Source organism: Thamnophis sirtalis, unplaced genomic scaffold (assembly GCF_051295495.1).
Source record: "Thamnophis sirtalis isolate CommonGarterSnake01/CBP01778 unplaced genomic scaffold, rThaSir2_p1.2 scaffold_3, whole genome shotgun sequence".
NCBI lineage: Eukaryota > Metazoa > Chordata > Lepidosauria > Squamata > Natricidae > Thamnophis > Thamnophis sirtalis.
In genome coordinates, this window is record NW_028261383.1 from 169746742 (window position 1) to 169767510 (window position 20769).

Here is a 20769-nt window from a genome sequence, read left to right on the forward strand (position 1 = left end):
TATATATATAAAAAAGGCAGAGACAATAAACCAGAATCATTTTAAAGCAGATCTATGTATTGCATTGTATTCCTTTCCCACATTCTGGGCAATTCTACCATGCCCTAATGCAGGGGTGCCAAACTCAAGGCCCGTGGGCCAAACCCACCCCAAGGAGTACTTAGATCTGGCCCGCGGGGCCACCCTGGAAACAATGAAGGACCAGCCCACGGTGCCTCTGCTAGCCAAAACGGGCTCCCGAGCTCTGTTTTCACCGGCAGAGGGTTGCAGGAGGCTGTCGCAGCCAAAAACAGAGCTCGGGAGCCCATTTTGGCTGGCAGAACACTCAGGCCACCACAGCTGTCCCCGACACGAGTGATTCTGATCTGGCCATGCCCCCCCCCCAGCCACACACACCCTGGCAGCTCCCGTGACTTGACAAATGCGCGCATGACAAAAGCGCGCCAATGAAACTGTGCCGAAAAAACCACGACGTCATACACGCGCCCACAACAACGCGCCGACAAAACTGCGCCCCCAAAAGCACGATTTCAATTAAGGTAAGAGTTAGGTTCAGGGTTCTGTTTAGGGTTAGGTTTAGTGTTAGGTTTAGTGTTAGATTTAGGGTTAGGGTTAGGGTTAGGGTTAGTGTTAGGTTTAGGGTTAGGGTTAGGGTTATTCAGTTGTTATTACTTGTTCGTTGAAGACGCGCTTTTGTCGGCGCGCTGTTGTCGGCGCGCTTCTGCGCTCATTCGTCGGTGCAATTTCAAACTCACGGTTTTCTCGCCACGGTTTCCTCGGTCCGCTTTTGTCGAGCGCCCATTTGTCGGTGAACCGGCAGCTCCAAGCTGAAACACAACCCTGATATGGCTCTCAATGAAATCGAGTTTGACACCTCTGCCCTAATGTGATGGAGAATATAAGACCATTACAGGAAAGATATCAGGATCCTGAGGAACCTTGACTGGTGGTTAGATATACTGTTAAGTTGAAATAGAAAAGAGCTTTGGTAGATTTCCAAGATTCTTTTACAATCCCTTAATCACATTCAGTACATTCCAAGTCTCCTAACAACAGCCATGTCTTGACTTTGCCTATCTCAAAAAAACTGACACTTGAAGAGGAAATGGGATTTTTGCCTTTGGAAATCCTTTCTGTGCATATTTATTTAAAATATTTATATGGCTGTCCATTTGTGAGATACCCCAACTCTGGGTAGCTAACAGCAATAACAAAACCACAACATTGGGTTTCTATTTTGGGGGGTATTGTTGACAAGAGGAATGGCTGTGTTTATTGTTTAATGTTATATGGCCCCGGTTATGCACAGTATATATGTGACTGTACAAAATGAAAATGGAAAATAAAAACACATTTACAAAAAAAAACACAAAAAAAACCACAATAATAAACCAATTCAACAAATAAATGACAAAAACCCGATGTGCAAATCGATAACATTTACCGAACTTCAAAGTCCTCAGGCTTCCGAAGTCTGGAGAAAAGTCAACTCTAAACAACTTTCCAGAAAGCTAAGAGGTTGTGGGCCTGCTGGATCTCGGGAGGGAAATGTTCTATAGCACAGGAGTCACAACAGAAAAGGCATACTTCCTGATCCACTGGATCACAGCTCCCAGCCTTTTGGGCAACAAGGACCGGTTTTGTAGCGAGGGGTTTTTCTGCCACTGGAGGGGGCATGGTTTGGTGCGCTGCCAGCATCTTCGCTTGTTTGCACGCTCCAGTTTCTGTCGGTCCATGGACCGGGGGTGGGTCGGGGACCCCTACACTAGATAGCAACATTTGAGGGAAGAGAGTAGGCCCTGTCTATCTGGGATGGGCAGATATCCCCAGTGAGAAGTCGTCTCACACATAACCTGGCCTATTCAGTGACAATTTCAGGAAATCGAAAGGCTCTGCTCCCAAAAATAGATTCTGAAGAACTGGCTCACAGTAAGTACCACATGCACAGATCTCCATAGAATAAGTAAGAGGGCACATTAAACTCTCAAAAGACACAGAAGTACATAGGTGGGAAGTAATGTTTTCATAAAGTATATCATCCAGCCCAGCGGTGGGTTTCAAAAAATTTTCGAACCTACTCTGTGGGTGTGGCCTCCTTTGTGGGAGTGGCTTGCCGGCCATGTGACCTGGTGGGAGTGGCTTGCCGGCCATGTGTTTTCTTTCTTTCTTTCTTTCTTTCTTTCTTTCTTTCTTTCTTTCTTTTTCTTTCTTTCTTTCTCTCTCTCTCTCTCCCCTTCCTTTTGTCTCTCTGTCCCTTTTTCCTTTTTTCCTTTCATCTCTCTCACTTTTTCTTTCTTTTTTTCTTTCTTTTTCTTTCTTTCTTTCTTTCTTTCTTTCTTTCTTTCTTTCTTTCTTTCTTTCTTTCTCTTTCTCTGTGTGAGTCTGTGTGTGTGTGTGTGTGTGTATGTGTGTGTGTGTCAGTAGTGGGTTTCAAAAAATTTTGGAACCTCTTCTGTAGGTGTGGCCTGCTTTCCGGGTCCACTGGTGGAATCTCTTCTAACCGGTTCGGTAGATTTGACGCACCGGTTCTACCGAACTGGTGTGAACTGGTAGGAACCCACCTCTGATCCAGCCCTAGTTAATTATGTAACCAAGCTCTTAACAACAGTAGGATGAAAATATAATCTTATATAGACAGCCCTTTCCCTCAACTCAGTAAATCCAGATACCGTATATTGGATTCCAATTCTCATTATCCCATCTTGTTAGCTGGCCCTTTAGAATGCTTAATCAGAAAAGGGTAGTTTAAGACGTGAGCTGCAGCTGCTGGACCCCAGAAAGACAAGCTGAGTTTAAGGTTACTGTATATACTCAAGTATAAGCCGAGTTTTTCAGCCCACTTTTTGGGCTGAAAAAAGCCGCCTCGGCTTATACTCGAGTCAGTGAAAAATTTGCCCGAAATGGAGGAGAAAAAGGGGTGGGGCCATGCCGCTGGGTGACGCTCGTGAATGGCCCGGCGCCCCTGTGAGTTTCCCCTCCCTCTGTGTCAGTTTGCCGCGCAGCGCGCATCGCACCATCCCCCTCCTCACATTCTAATGTAATGCAGGGCTGTCTTACGATTCCCCTTCCTCCCCCTCCTGCCGCTCTGCAACGATGTCCCACCTCCTCCTTGTTATGGCAAGCAGCCACATAGCGATGTCCCACCTCCTCTGGTACAGTGATCCAATGATAGGAATCACTGTGCCGTGTGTCATAGGAGGCGGGACATCGCTTCCGCGGCTGCACGGGACATCATCATCACAGCGGGACATCATCATCATGAGGTGAGTGAAGTATTTCATTGAATACACCACTAGTTTACTGTTTTTCTTTGAAATAAATATTCAAAAACATTATTGGTATCTATTTTTATTTTTGAAATTTACCGGTAGCTGCTGCATTTCCCACCCTAGGCTTATACTCGAGTCAATAACTTTTCCAGTTTTTTGTGGTAATATTAGGTGCCTCGGCTTATATTCGGGTCAGCCTATACTCGAGTATATACGGTAATATCTCCTGGGATTTTGGCACATTACGGGTGCTGGTATGCAGGGCAGAATCTCAGGACTATCCCAGAGAGTGAAGCTCTGTAGTCAAATCTTCCCTTCTTTGGGCATTGCTCCTTCTGGCAAGCATAACAGTTGGCAGAGAAAGCAGAACTTCTTTGCCTGGCTTCCCAGTTGCATTTCACACTGACAAGGATGTTCCACTGTGTTAGGCCTGAGCTTTTATTCTTATAACCTGATGCCACCAGCTGGACAAGTCTGTTCTTCCATTGATTTTTCCCCCCACTCTCTCTTAGATGCATGGACACACACTACGGCTGAACGTCACAACCAATGTGCTCTGATTTTTTCCAAACAGCTGGAAAACGTCAACTAAATTTGAGGAAATGTAGGGATAAAATACTTCCTCTTGACAATCTTTTGCAGACTGTAGCCATTAACAATTCATTATCCGCTCTGCTGGTTACCAATTTTAGTACAGAAGGTGGTTGGGCGCGATGGACTTTCTCTGAACTCCCAACAGGAGGAGGAGGGGTATTTTGCTGAAATTCTTCTGTCAATACTACCATTAAAGAGCCGAAGTCTAATTCAGGCTTACATTCCATAAACTTAACCTGGTATTTTCTAAGACCCCATTGTTGCTGAGAATGTTAAATTACTTGGGCCATGAAATGCCCAGCTTTAAATTATTTCCTGCTCTTTAATTTGGTATACTCAAAACAAACTATTTGGACCCCAACAATTCTCCCCGAGGCCTTTATTGTTGCCTGCTCTTTTTAAGATGGAGATCTTGAACCCTGGGCCCTCTCCAGAGGTGGGTTCCTACCAGTTTGTCAAATCTACCGAACCGGTTAGAAAAGGTTCCACCAATGGACCTGGAAAGCAGGCCACACCTACAGAAGAGCTTCCAAAATTTTTTGAAACACACACACACACAGACAGACAGACAGACAGACAGACAGACTCACACAGAGAGAGAAAGAGAAAGAAAGGAAGAAAGAAAGAAATAAAAAAGAAAGAAAGAAAAAGTGAGAGAGAGATGAAAGAAAAAAAGAAAAAGGGACAGAGAGACAAAAGGAAGGGAAAAAGAGAGAGAGAGAGAGAGAGAGAGAGAGAGAGAGAGAGAGAGAGAGAGAGAGAGAACACATGGCCGTCAAGCCACTCCCACAAAGGAGGCCACACCCACAGAGTAGGTTCGAAAAAAAATTGAAACCCACCACCAGCCCTCTCCATGCGAAGCATATATTCTGCTACTGAATGATGCTCTTGTAGCAATAAAACCCTGCTGGTTCTTCCCAAAACAGCCTTGCCTTTTTAACAGAATATTCTATGATATTCCATTTCTTTCCCCGTAAGTCAAGATTCACATCCCAGGAGGTATGTGTCACTCCTTGTTGAATTGTTTGGTTTCCCCCTTGTAGAACGAGGGGTGGTTGGGTTTGATTGAAAGCCTCATCTGTATTCCAAGTGTGCTAGCTATTCCCTCAGATCAGAGGTGGGTTCCTACCAGTTCGCACCTGTTCGGTAGAACCGGTGCGTCAAATCTACCGGACCGGTTAGAAGAGGTTCCACCAATAGACCCGGAAAGCAGGCCACACCTACAGAAGAGGTTCCAAAAATTTTTGAAACCCACCCACTGACACACACACACACACACAGAAAGAGAAAGGAAGGAAGGAAGGAAGGAAGGAAGGAAGGAAGGAAGGAAGGAAGGAAGGAAGGAAGGAAGGAAGAAAGAGTGAGAGAGAGATGAAAGAAAAAAGAAAAAAGGGACAGAGAGACAAAAGGAAGGAGAGAGAGAGAGAGAGAGAGAGAGAGAGAGAGAGAGAGAGAGAGAGAGAGAGAGAGAGAGAGAGAGCCACTCCCACCAGGTTACATGGCTGGCAAGCCACTCCCACAAAGGAGGCCACACCCACAGAGTAGGTTCCAAAAATGTTTGAAACCCACCACTGCCTCAGATGCATAAATACTGTTAGTTTAGACTAAATCAGAGCCAGCAGCCCCTAATCAAATTTGGCTGGTTTAAAACAAGCTTAGCCAGCTCTGGTCCAGTTACTACAGGATCCAGAAAGGTCCAGAGCTACAGAATAAAATGAAAAGTGTAAAAAAAAAAGATTCTGAAAGAAGGTAATGGCAGGAAAAATAAAATATAGATGTGTCTATGCAATCCTCAGGCGTCAAACTTAGGTTAAAGGAATCTTTACTTTTGCTTTTATGGTGCCTATCAGCATTTCCAAATCTAGTGCCCTGAAGAGGTGTTGAGTTGCAGCTGCCATCATCCCATTGCACTGATTTTATAGTGTTTTTAATTGTTTGTCAGCTGTCCAGAATACGACGATATATGGGCAGCTATGTACATGTGATAAACAAACATGCAAACAAATCATAAGACTTTTAGTCCATATTTGGAGGGATTCCAAATTGGGGAGCTTCAGTTTAAGGGAGAACAGAACTGACGAACAGGATTAGGTAACATTTTGACAGTGAAGCAGTCTGAGTGTATGGATCACAGCAGACATGACAATAAAATAGACGACAATACATAATCAAGATCAGCCAGGAATTTGTATTTTTGCAGTTTCTTTTTGGGGGAGGGTTAGGGGCTAGGATTAAAATTAAAATGTGCATAGACACATATATTTAGGTTTCACACTAGTTTTAATGTTTCCACACTACAAAGGTAGGAATTTGGATTTGGTGGTAGTGGGGTTGAGGTTTTGGGGGTTTTATTTGGTGCAATTATATCCTTAAAATCTAGCAGAAATGTTAAGTGTCATACAGACATTTAGAAGATGGTTGTCTCCTTCTGCAAAAGAATCAAAGCACAGTCCCAGGAGACTGGATGTTAGGTTATGCATTTTACAGTTGGAAGATAAAGGCCTACTGGTAAATGGGCAAATTCTCAAGCACATTTGTAGGTTTATTACTAAAGTGAAGGCTGAGCTGGAATGGCTGAATCCTCCAAGCAGCCTCCAGCCTCACAATCAAGCCTCACTCCCACGTCTCTGCTATAATATATAAAAATGGCAGCATTGTCTCTAACACAGGAAGAAATACACAGATAGAAATACATTCCCCCCCCCCCCCGACATTCATAATAGGCTATTGTAGTAAAAGTAGGGAAACAGTCCTGTGGTATCTTACATTTTCCTAAGCAAAAGCTTTTTTCTTTAAAGACAGACAAAAGCTGCATGAAAGTGTGGGAAGTTATCATCCAGCCCTCTCCCAGAAAAATGAAATATCCTAGGAAATATTGAAAAGGCAGAATATTTCTCTGGATGTGAAAAGGAAGAAACATGTTTTAAAAGACAGAATAGCTGCCTGTAGCTTCCTGCCCGTCCCCACTTTGTCAATGGGCCATTAAGAAGGCCAAGCTAGTCCTTTACATAATAAAGACTTCTCCACTTCAGCTCCAGGGGGATGGGATTAAGGAACTTTACCCAACTGACCACATGGCATCTGAGAACTCAACCAAACCTGGATTCAAAACGCAGCCTAGAGAGTAGCCCCTGCATGGCCCCATGGGAGTCTGACAACCAATCAGAATACATTTCTTACACAGGAACAGGAAGCAGAGAGGTGGGACTGAACAGGTTATAAACAGCCTAGCAAGCCCCTCCCTCAGACCTTCTCTTCTTCTCCACCAACATTGAAGCATGTGATCACCTTTTATGTTCAGGGCTCAACCCATGTGGTCCTGTCCACCATTAAAACCATCCTTCCAAGCAGCCTCCATATCTCCATTGTCTTTTTCCCCACTTGGAGCCGAACCCAGAAGGACATTTCTTTCATCAAAAGCAATGGATTTTTCCTTCAATTCCTAAACACTTCAAAAAAGATAGAGAGGGGAAGGGGGGAATTATTGTCTTAAGAAAGATGAAACAAAATTAATCTGTAATGAAAATCAAGCTCAGCACTTTAATGATTCAAAATCTAAAGAAAAGAAAATATAATTCGGACAAAGACATCCAAGATTGGCAATCCTTCACATGTGGGGGGAGAATAATTTTAGCCTGAAAGGACGCTCCTGAGCTTGGCCCCTCTCTGATATCCTCACTTTCTTTGGATTGCATAGACCCAACCCATCATAAGCCATAAAAGTCCATTTTCAGGAACGAAGCCTGTGATTTATTACCCTTCTCATAAATAAAAATGCAGGATGACTCAAAGGAATTAAGGAAAAGGAGACCTATTCAGGGAATACTGAGTTTGAACAAAATACCAGACATACAAAGGGACTGAAAGCATAGTTAGATTCGTTACAACTTTTATTTATTTTAAACTAGCTTTAGTTGGGTGCATAGTTGGAGTGCGTTTTTAAGGGTCAGAACACCATACTCCTTCCATTTTTTTATTGCTTGTTTGGGAATATTCTATTCTCCACAGAATGTCCTTGGAAAGAGAACTTTCAACATAATTTCACACTCCACGTATTTCAATGCACTCAAGGTCACATTCCTAGCAACAAGCATTAGATCTAAATAAAGGTAGCAGATGGGGGGGGGAGCTGCAGCTTGGGAGACTCAAGGATTAGAATTTGATGTAAAGTATGTGTTAATTATCACAAAGCAACACTTAAATCAACAATTAATTCAGTTCGCTCACTGATTTTTTTAGTTCTTTGATGACTCCCACATTCATAATAGGCTATTGTAGTAAAAGTAGGGAAACAGTCCTGTGGTATCTTACATTTTCCTAAGCAAAAGCTTTTTTCTTTAAAGACAGACAAAAGCTGCATGAAAGTGTGGGAAGTTATCACCCAGCCCTCTCCCAGAAAAAAATGAAATATCCTAGGAAATATTGAAAAGGCAGAATATTTCTCTGGATGTGAAAAGGAAGAAACATGTTTTAAAAGACAGAATAGCTGCCTGTAGCTTCCTGCTTTGTCAATGGGCCATTAAGAAGGCCAAGCTAGTCCTTTACACAATAAAGACTTCTCCACTTCAGCTCCATTGACTGAACATTGACGTTTTCAGTCAAACTAAAACCTGGTGACATCCATTCCTGGTATAAATACAAGTTAAGCTCATTTACTGTGCAAAAAAAGGCTGCTAACTGATACCCATGGCTCCATATGACTTGAGGGACAAAAAAATGCTTGTTCCAGGCATTTGATTTTTGGATGCTACTGTAATTGGAGGGAACTGGTTACCTCCTAAACATACACCCACAGCATCAACATAAAGCGTTTTCTTCCAACAGTCCAAGATGCCTCATCTGTCCATTCTTTTTGATTTGACAGAGACCTCTAGTGGTGATAAGGAAGGCCTATCCTACTCGCTTTCTTCTAGTCATTGGCAATATTTGGAAAGGGGTTCTTCAAACTGTTTGAACGATAGGAGATATTAGGAAATAAATGCGGGCGTAACAATTTATGCTCACATTTATATGCCCCTATAAGCCACCCAGAGTTGCCTTGTGATGAGATGGGCAGCAAATAAATTTAATAAATATATAAAGAAATTTAGAGTTTGGGATACGGGAAAGTCTGCGCACAGAGAGCCAAGGTGGCGCAGTGGTTAAATGCAGCACTGCAGGCTACTGCTAGATCAGCAGGTCAGCGGTTCAAATCTCACCGGCTCAGGGTTGACTCAGCCTTCCATCCTTCCGAGGTGGGTAAAATGAGGACCCAGATTGTTGGGGGCAATATGCTGACTCTCTGTAAACCGCTTAGAGAGGCCTGAAAGGCCTATGAAGCGGTATATAAGTCTACTGCTATTGCTATTGCTATAATGTAAAGATGGAGAACTTGTTTTCACGCTGGCTTTTAGATCCTATGGCCAACAGGTTAAATTAAGGCAGGTTTCAAATGTCACAGGTCTAGTGCCCCAAGTCAGGATCTCTTAACAGAGATATTCTTTAAAGCGAACAGGGACAGTTTCATCAAAATTCTTCTTTTCAGTTAGAGAACAAGGGAGACTCACGACACAGGATTTTGTATCATGCCAGGGTACACTCTTTGGCAAAATTTAACTCAAGAATATTTAATGTATTTTAACATTCAGATTTTAATATAACCAAAGTGACTGCTTTTCTCTACTTTGACTGTTATTTATCCACAGGAGAGGATTAATGGGTTGTTTGTAGCTTGAGAGGTAGAACAACCCACCCACCCCCACGCAAATCTATTCTTCATGCACAGCAGGATTTTGCAGGGGAAAACAGCGGAGTCAGGAGCAGGAAGATTTCGCGGCTCTTTAGTGCTAAAGAATTAATGCAAAACCTGAAACAGCCTTGAAGCATTTCAGACTAGAAACAATCTTAAAAATCAAATTCAAATTCAAATTTAATGAATTTATATGCCGCCCAATCCCGAAGGACTCCGGGCGGCTTACAGAAGTACAACTCTAAAAAGGATAAAAATTAAAAATAGGGAAGAAAAGCAGATTAAAAGAAAAACACCATCATGCACTCAATCTAGGCGGGGCTGGACCTCATTCATGAGGTCAACAGCCCCAGGCCTGCCGGAATAGCCAGGTTTTAGTAGCCTTTCGGAAGGCCGAGAGAGTGGGAAGGGTCCGGATCTCTGGGGGTAGATCGTTCCATAGGGTCGGAGCAGCTACAGAGAAGGCCTTCCCCCGAGGAGTCGCCAGCCGACATTGACTGGTCCACGGCACCCAGAGAAGGCCCATCCTGTGAGATCTTATCAGCCGTTGGGAGGTATGTGGCAGGAGACGGTCTCGCAGATATCCGGGTCCTAGGCCATGTAGGAACAAAGCTGTGGTTAAAGAGTGTGGTGCTAGTGACAGTTGTACCTACTAGCCAAAATACTCCAGTATCTACCTAGAGTTTCTGTTTTGTTTGATTTTCTGGGGACAGGGCTGGACAAATGCCAGAAAGAGCAGTATTTGCATCTTTTCACTCAACAATTGCTGTACACACTACAAACCTCAGTGAATCTACATTCTCCCTCCTCTTCCAACAAATGCTAGAAGAAAAATCAATTCCTCCCAGTTTGGTTCATTGAGCAGCCATGAATGTAAGACACACTCTTTCGCTACATTGGAGAAATGGAGCAAATATGTTTCCTGTTATGAAAGAGCTGGTTACCAACTCTTTCATCTGCCGGATGAAATTTGGCGACGAGTGCCTTGTAATTCTACATCTGCTTTGTGGTTAGTGACTCAATCAAAATTATGTCCACAATTTCAATCAGTGCCTTTTCTGGAAAAGTTATTCTTAAAATGAAACACTTTTTTTTTTCATTCATGCTTCGCATATTTGGCAGCATCTAGGAGAACTGCACATATTTTCAAGATATGCTCTCTGTAACTTGTAGAAGGCTCTCCACTTCTTCCACCCCTGGAGTAACAATCTGCACCTCCTGATCAAGGGAAACCATCTCAACCCAGCCACAAAGGTCAGTGGGTTAGTCACTATTTCTCAACCTTTCTCAACCATTTCACAAGATTATTATTGTAAGGCTTGTTGATATGCTTAGGTCAACAAGGAGCCAAAAGAAGAACTTAAGCAGAAGCTTGAGAAAGAATCAGCCTTTGTTTTTTATCAAAGCAAAAGGCTGGGGAGACCATTCCATGGACATACAGACAAGGTGCATGTAAGGAAGGCCACACCTTGGGGAAGGCATGGCATCCTTTTATACCTTCAGAGACATCAGCTTAGAACCCAATTCTAGCCCCCTGGCCCATGCCTTCCTTGTAGCCCTGCATTAGCTGTGCAGCAAGGAACGGGCAGGCTGAGTGCTTAGCACTTAGGTATTTGCCCCCTGTAACCCTGCCAGGCCATGACGGTTCACCGACAAAAGGGCGACCGACAAAAGCGTGCCCGACTAAACTGCGGTGACAAAACCGTGAGTTCTAAACCGCGCCGACGAATGAGCGCTGAATCGCGCCGACAACAGCGCGCCAACAGAACGCACTGTAAACCTAACCCTTACCCTTACCCTAACCCTAAACCTAACCCTAAACCTAACGCTAACCCTAACCCTAACGCTAACCCTAAACCTAAACCTAACCCTAACCCTAAACCTAACCCTAAACCTAACCCTAAACCTAAACCTAACCCTAAATCTAACCCTAAACCTAACCCTTACCTTAACTTAAATCACGCTTCTGTCGACGCCCTGTTGTCGATGTGCTGTTGTCGGCGTGCTGTTATCGGCGCGTTAATGATGTCACGGTTTTAGCGACGCAGTTTTGTCAGTGCGCTTTTGTCGTGCGCGCTTTTGTCAGGTCACGGGCCATGACATACCCTGCACCAGGCACTGAGTTGTACACAAAAACAAGATAGCAGGAGTTAGATCACTGGTAGAAGCAAATGGCAGAGGCAATTCTAATTCTTATAGGAGCGAAATAGCAAGTTACTATTATGTCCATTATGTATGCTAAAAGGAACACAACTGCCCTCCATTCTTTGGGGAAAGGATAAGAGAGATGTGTGCTTGAAAAAAAAATACAAATTTACTTTATCCAATGTGATTCATGGCAGAAAGCACCCTCAAAACCATTGGCAGTCCACTAATAGCACTTCAGGACTTTTCACTTATGCATTTAACCCTAGCACAAGTATGACCAACTAACCTCTTTTTTGAACTAGGTCTTCATGAGGACACCTTCTTCTGGTTCCCAGGCCATGCCAGAGATAAATTTAATTCATTCTCAATTACTCCAATTTTAAAGAAGCTTTTTATCAGATACAATGTGGATGTAAACCGCATGCTTCACCAACTCTTGGGTTGCTGATGTGATCCAAGCACTCCTAGTAGTTGTGTTTAGTCCAGCTTCTAATGGCCACTGAGCCAACAAGCATGCCTGTTTCTTCCCAAATCCCCAGAAACGGTCCTTCAGCCCATTCTGCTTCGGGCAGTGAGTTCTCCCCTTAAATCTGTCACGTTTATGGCTTGAAGACCTCAATGAGAACAAACAGCTGACCAGGACTAAAAGTGAGAAGGAGCAATACAGATGAGGCTAGAAACAACACCAGAATGTTTCCTTCCTGCCTTCCTTACAGGATTAGCCCTGTAAAGTGGGAAAAAACAAAAGATTTCTTCCAACAATCAGTTCTCTGAACTGCTTAGAAAGTTAACAACCGGTTCTCCTGAATAGGTGCGAACTGGCTGAATCCCACCACTGGGATTTACCTTCTTACCTTCCCCTTCAGTTACCCTTTTTCTCTACACATTTTCTAGCTAGTCCATATCCTTTATTATACTGCCTGAACTATTATCTTTCAAGTGATCTTTGGCCTACCCAAGTTACCTTTTGTGATTGTACTTGTCACTCTGTCCCTTTTCACCTTTCCTCCCAAGCCAGCATCTATTATCCTATTCATGTTAATGACTGTAACCATTCACTTCACAGCCATATAAATCCTAAAATTCTTTGATGTATAACCAGCCTGGGTGCAATCTAATCTAAAGACATCCAAGAGTTATTTGCAGATATTTGGGCAATCCTCCATTTCTCATTGTTAGGTATTTGCAGGCTGTTAAGAGAGCTGAGAATCAGTAGCATTCCTTACCATGTACCTATCACTTCATTATTCCTCATCATTCTTAGTACTGGCAACTAATGGCTGTTTTGAATGGAAAGGATTTTCACTTGTGTTTCTCCTGTGCATCAATCCACCACCCCTTAATCTGTCTTTGGCAGAACACAACCAACTTAAATTGCTGAAATGACATTAAGCTGCCTGTTAAAACCGGATTCAAGTTCATATTTCTCACAAGAACAGAACAATTCCCCATATGGGAACTTGCCTTTTTTCAAAACAGACACAATTGCTTCAGTATCAGATCAAGTCAGTATAGTTTGGGCTCATACAGTAAGCCACAAAGAATCAGACATGGTTAGTACAGACTGGAAGAGAACCAAAGAATATTATGACTTTAGATTAGACAGAAAGTTGGAAAAAAAGAGAAAGAACTATTGCAGAAGAAAAAAGGTAGCAAACCATTCCTATACTGTTCTGCAAATTTGCATGAATGTATTTGGAACAGTGTTTTTCAAACTTGGCAATTTTAATTTTTTTAATTTAAGACTTGAATACAATCATCTATCTTTCAACCAACTCTAGCAGGGCAATCTGGAAGGTGAAATCCACATAGTTTAAAGTTGCCAAATTTAATAAACACTGACTTAGACAGCAAGAACTGAGCTCTTGATTCAAGGGAATTTTATCTTCACCATCATAACCCCACCATCCATTTCCTGGTTGGTAGCAACCAGTTAAGAATCTTTCTGTAGATGTAGAAAATTAGTATTGTTTGCCCTAATCTATGTCCCTTTATAGCTATTGTCAACATTAAAATTGACCATTGATTATCCTCAATTCCATACCATTTATGAACAACTTTAAAAATTCTGGTCCCAATCCAGATGCAAGGGGATTCTGTATGTTTGACAATATTTCAAGAATGGAACGTTTTTTTTTCTTTTTTAAAGAGAAGATTAAAGAACATCCTTTCTGTTCTTTAGTTACAAAAGTTACTCATCCATGCATACTTGAAGCTTTTAAAAGTTCAGGTAAGTAATATCAACTACATTAGCCTATCCATCAGAGGTGGGTTCCTACCAATTCGCACCTATTCGGTAGAACCGGTTCGTCAAATCTACCGAACCGGTTAGAAGAGGTTCCACCAGTGGACCCGGAAAGCAGGCCACACCTACAGAAGAGGTTCCAAAAATTTTTGAAACCCACCACTGGTCCTTGGATATGATTATTCTACACTATCATGCTCCTATTTATAAAACTCAGGGCCTCTGTGAAAGGTAAGGATGACTACTGCGTTTGTGGTGCAATCAGAACATTGTGTGTGTTGAAGTTGTTTTAACACAAACCAAAGATGCCTTTTAAAAAACAAGTTTACATCCTATTCTTATGCATGCCAGTGCTGTGTGTGAGTTAATTTAAGGTGGTTCTGACAAGTGTCGTCAACATCTTCATATCCGGTCACATGGGCGGCAAGCCACTCCCATCCGGTCACATGGGTGGCAAGCCACTCCCACAAAGGAGGCCACACCCACAGAGTAGGTTTCGAACAATTTTTGAAACCCACCACTGCTATCCATGCACCTTTCTGACTTGTTGTAGACTATATACCTTACTTAGCAAAATGGCTAGATTCACCTTTAAGAAATAAGGGTTTCTCCAGTAGAAAGTCTACTCTATACCTTCTGGAGTCAGCAGAAAATTATACCAGGATGACATTTGCTGTCTCCATTTGCCAATCACTATTCTGCCTCTATTCCCTTGGTTTTACTTCATGGCTCAATAGCACTGTCCTGATTTTGCTATGCTCTGGATGAGAGAAACAAAGGGATTAATAGTTGATTCCTCTGCCTCTGCTGTCCACCTTCTTCAGCATGTCCCCAATGAGAGGAACACCTGCCAGCAACTTCATTGCACAAAAGACAGGAATCAAATAGGTCTAGCTAAAGGTCCCTGTCTCATTTCTAGGCTTGTGACTGTTTCCTTAACTAACCCCCATTCTGCCATAGCCTAGCCTAAGCTGAATAAGACTAAAAAAAAATATTTTGGAATGGCAAAAGGAGCCAAGTCACAAGCAGCATTTTAATTTAAGATTTCTCTCCCCTTCTTCTCCTTATATAGGCAACAAATGCCAACTTCTGGATTCCTCTGTGTTCTGCCCCCATCACTCAATTGTTTCATTATTTTAATCTTGTGCTCAACCTGTCAGGACCACAAAATTAAAGAACTTACAGTCCTGCTGGCCGAGCAACACAAATCTCTTGTGCTATTTCGACAGACTATTTTAACTTTTACTGGATACCATATGTATTCAGCTGGGGAAGGGCTCCCTTAGCATGCCAAAAGAACCCCTATCCTTAAAAAAAAAGCTCTAATGCGTTGAACAAATCTGAAAGACCAGCGCAACTTAGCACTGTCTGCCACAACTGGTGCAGACCGGAAAGGAAATGAGTCCACATTTGGGTTCAAATGGTCAATAAGAGCTGTGGTGGTGCAGTGGTTAGTACTGCAAGCTAATTCCACCAACTGCCAGCAGTTCGATCTCAGTGGCTCAAGGTTGACTCAGCCTTCCATCCAGTGGTGGGTTTCAATTTTTTCCCGAACCTACTCTGTGGGTGTGGCCTCCTTTGTGGGAGTGGCTTGCCGGCCATGTGACCTGGTGGGAGTGGCTTGCCAGCCATGTGTTCTCTCTCTCTCTCACGCGCGCGCTTTCTCTCTTTCCTTCCTTCCTTTTGTCTCTCTGTTCCTTTTTCCTTTTTTTCTTTCATCTCTCATTTTTCCTTTCTTTTTTTCTTTTTTCTTTCTTTCTTTCTTTCTTTCTTTCTTTCTTTCTTTCTTTCTTTCTTTCTTTCTTTCTCTTTCTCTCTCTGTGTGAGTCTGTCTGTGTGTGAGTGAGTGAGTGTGTGTGTGTGTGTGTGTGGTGGGTTTCAAAAATTTTTGGAACCTCTTCTGTAGGTGTGGCCTGCTTTCCGGGTCCACTGGTGGACCCTCTTCTAACCGGTTCGGTAGATTTGACAAACCGGTTCTACCGAACTGGTAGAAACCCACCTCTGCTTCCATCCTTCCTGAGGTTGGTAAATTGAGGAGGCAGGTTATTGGGAGCAATATGCTGACTCTAAACCGCTTAGAGCAGGCTGTAAAACATTGCGAAGTGGTATATAAGTCCAAGTGCTACTACTATTGCTATTGTTTTGACCCGGTCAGTTCTTAAGCTCCAGACTCTGCTTTGGACATAATAGAGATGATTTTGCACACTACATTGATGGCTGCTTTTAAACAACATCAAATGAGCAGGAAGCTATTTTAACATTGATGTAGCTAAGAATGACTTAAGCCTGGTTCATTCAGTCTCACCATGGGAATATGGCAAGGGGAAAAAAAACATGCTGCAACATGGTTAGGTACAAGTAGGGAAATCATAATATGGTTTGATTTTTTTGAGTGTGGGAAAGCAGAAGAATCAGCTATGCCAACCTTAATTCAAGACAAATTTCTCCGTCAATTATTAACCCAACTCTTCAATGGCAAATTCTTGTTTCCCCTTTTCTGACTGTAGAATCAGGTCTAACATATGAATATATAAAGAACAATTGCAGGAATTGGATAGGTGTAATTTAAAGAAAAGAACTAGGGTGATATGATAGCAGTGGTCCAATATCTAATGGGCTTCCACAATAGCAATAGCAATTAGACTTATATACCATTTCATAGGGCTCTCAGCCCTCTCTCAGCGGTTTACAGAGTCAGCATATCGCCCCCACAGTCTGGGTCCTCATTTCACCTACCTCGGAAGGATGGAAGGCTGAGTTAACCTTGAGCCAGTGAGATTAGAACCGCTGAACTGCAGATAACAGTCAGCTGTAGTGGCCTTCAGTACTGCACCCTAACCACTGCGCCACCTCGGCCAAAGAAGAGCGGGATGGGGGGCATGTCAACCTATTCTCCAAAGCACCTGAAGTCAGGACAAGGAATTGTTGTTAGTTGCAAAGTCATGTCCGACCCATCGTGACCCCATGGACAACATTCCTCCAGGCCTTCCTGTCCTCTACCATCCTCTGGAGTCCATTCAAGCTCACGCCTACTGCTTCGGTGACTCCATCCAGCCACCTCATTCTCTGATGTTCCCTTCTTCTTTTGCCCTCAATCTTTCCCAGCATTAGGCTCTTCTCCAATGAGTCCTTCCTTCTCATTAGGTGGCCAAAGAATTTGAGTTTCATCTTTAGGATCTGGCCTTCTAAAGAACATTCAAAGTTGATCTTCTCTAGGACTGACCGGTTTGATCGCCTTGCAGTCCAAGGGACTCGCGGAGTCTTCTCCAGTACCATAGTTCAAAGGCCTCAATTTTTGGCGCTCAGCCTTTCTTATGGTCCAACTTTCACAGCCATCCATTGCAACTGCAAAAAACATAGCCATGACTATACACACTTTTGTTGGCAGGGTGATGTCTCTGCTTTTTAGTTTTCTGTCTAGATTTGCCATAGCTTTCCTCCCCAGGAGCAAGGGATTTTTAATTTCTTGGCTGCAGTCCCCATCTGCGGTGCTCTTGGAGCCTAGGAAAATGAAATCTGTCACTACCTCCATTTCTTCCCCATCTATTTGCCAGGAAGTGAGAGGGCTGGATGCCATGATCTTAGTTTTCTTAATGTTGAGTTTCAAGTCAACTTTTGCACTCTCCTTCTTCACCCGCATCAAGAGGTGCTTTAGTTCCTCTTCACTTTCTGTCATTAGAGTGGCGTCATCTGCATATCTGAGGTTGTTGATATTTCTCCTGGCAATCTTAATTCCAACTTTTGATTCATCTAGCCCCGCCTTTCTCATGATGTGCTCTCAGTATAAGTTAAATAGGCAGGGAGACAGTATACAACCTTGCCGAACTCCTTTCTTTTCTTTCTTCTTTCTTTCTTTTTTCTTCTTCTTTTTATTTGTATGCCGCCCTTTTCCCTGGGGGGACTCAGGGCGGCTCACAACCCAAAGGGGAGGGGGAGACAAACTTTTAACATATAAGACAATACATAGTTAAAAACACAACATTCATACCATTCGGGCGGGTTACAGTCTTAGCCCCAGGCCTGACGGGATAGCCAGATTCTGAGGGCTGTGCGGAAGGTCTGGAGGGTGGTGAGGGTACGGATCTCCACAGGGAGATCGTTCCATAGGGTCGGAGCTACCACCGAGAAGGCTCTCCTCCGCGTAGTTGCCAGTCGGCATTGACCAGCAGATGGAACTCGGAGGAGGCCTAATCGATGAGATCTAATAGGTCGCGTGGAGGTAATTGGCAGTAGGCGGTCTCTCAAGTACCCAGATCCACTACCATGTAGGGCTTTATGGGTGACAAGTAGCACCTTTCTTAATTTTGAACTAATCAGTGGTTCCGTGCCCAGTTCTCACTGTTGCTTCTTGACCCATATATGGATTTCTCAAGAGACAAATAAGATGGTCTGATACTCCCATCAATTTAAGAACTTGCCACAATTTGTTGTAATCCACACAATCAAAGACTTTAGCATAGTCAATGAAGCAGAAGTAGATGGTTTTCTGGAACTCCCTAGCTTTCTCCATGATCCAGCGTATGTGGGCAATTCAGTGGTGGGTTTCAAAAATTGTTCGAACCTACTCTGTGGGTGTGGCCTCCTTTGTGGGAGTGGCTTGCCACCCATGTGACCAAATGGGAGTGGCTTGCCGCCCATGTGACCGGATATGAAGATGCCAACGACACTTGTCAGAACCACCTTAAATTACCTCTCACACAGCACTGGCATGCATAAGAATATGATGTAAACTTGTGTTTTAAAAGGCGTCTTTGGTTTGCCTTAAAACAACTTCAACACACGCAATGTTCTGATTGCACCACAAACGCAGTAGTCATCCTTACCTTTCACAGAGGCACTGAGTTTTATAAATATGGGCATGATAGTGTAGAATAATCCTATCCAAGGACCAGTGGTGGGTTTCAAAAAATTTTGGAACCTCTTCTGTAGGTATGGCCTGCTTTCCGGGTCCACTGGTGGATCCTCTTCTAACCGGTTCGGTAGATTTGACGAACCGGTTCTACCGAATAGGTGTGAACTGGTAGGAACCCACCTCTGGGGCAATTTGATCTCTAGTTCTTCTGCCTCTTCGAACTCCTGCCTGTACTTCTGGTAGTTCTTGATTCACATACTGCTGGAGCCCAGCTTATAGGATTTTGAGCATAACTTTACTAGCAGGTGAAATGAGTACAATGATGCAGTAGTTTGAACATTCTTTGGCATTGTCCTTCTTTGGAATTGGAATATAAATTACCCTTTCCAATCCTGTTAAATCAGGACGTAAAGTGAGATTTGGACATTAAGTGTGAAACCTACTGGGTCAGGCTGGACAGCCTCTTAGAGCCCCTTTACTTCTATATTAAAGCCACATAGGCAGAGTTGCAGCTTGCAGCTTGCAAAAGAACAGGAAGCCAGTGCTTAACCACAAGATGTCCCTATGTCAAAACCTATGTCAAAACCTATGTCAAAAGTCCAAGGTTCAATTAAAGTTCGTTAATGACACGTACTCCATAAACAAAAGGAGAAGTAAGACCCCATCTCCTTATAAGGCTTTCTCCTCAAGGTAACCACTAAGAAATGTGTTAAGTATTTCTGTGTTGCAATGCTTTTGAGAATGTATAAGAACGCGTGCTTCGATAACGAAGGTTGTTCAGAACTTGCAATGCTAAGCCATGGGCTCGCTTTCTGAACCTGGCTGCCAAATAAACTTTTCCTGTATCCTGAGAAGTCTAAAGCCTGTCATTTTCTGCAACACTGTGGCCACTGTGGAGTTTTCCAAATTTGCTGGCCAATTGAGTGTAGCACTAGTTTTACTGCATTGTCTTTTGACAATGATTTTGACAAAAAGATTTTGAATAGCTCAGCTGGAATACTGTCACCTCCACTAGCTCTGTTGTTGTTGTTGCTCAGATTTTCTATGGCCCATTTGACTTCACATTCTAGGATGTCTGGCTTAAGGTCAATGACACACACCCCCTCCCCAATCTTGGTTATTAAACTCATTCTTGTATAGTTCTTCTGTGTAATTTTGCCACCTGTAATTTTGCCAATCTCTTCTGCCTCTGTTCAATCCCCCCCCCATTTTGGTCCTTTATCATGCCCACTGTTGAAAGAAATGTCCTTCTGGGTTCAGCTCCAAGTGGGGAAGAAGACACTGGAGACATGGAGGCTCCTTGGAAAGATGGTTTATTGTTGGACAGGGCCACATGGCTTGACTCTTGAGCCCTGAACGGAAAAGGTGATCGCATGCTTCAATGTTGATGGAGAAGAGAGAAGGGCTGAGGAAGGGGCTTGCTAGGCTTTTTATACCCTGTTTAGTCCCACCTCTCTGTTTCCTGTTCCTGTGTAAGAAATGTATTCTGATTGGTTGTCAAACTCCCATGGTGCCATGCAGGGGGCTACCCTCTAGGCTGTTTTAAATCCAGGTATAGATGAGTTCTCAGATGCCATGTGGAGAGTTGAATAATATCCCTTCCCCCTGCAGCTGCAGTGGAGAAGTCTTTATTATGTAAAGTGGGCTAGCCTGGCCTTCTCAATGGCCTATTGACAAAGTGTGGATGGGCAGGAAGCTACAGGCAACTATTCTGTCTTTTAAAGCATGTTTCTTTCCTTTCACATCCAGAGAAATATTCTGCCTTTTCAATATTTCCTAGGATATTTCATTTTTCTGGGAGAGGGCTGGGTGATAACGTCCCACACCACCTTTGCATGAAACATTCCCTTCATATCTCCAATTTTCTTGCAAGAGGAAGGAATGGATGGAAACTAATCAAGGAGAGAACCGACCTAGAACTTAAGGAAGAATT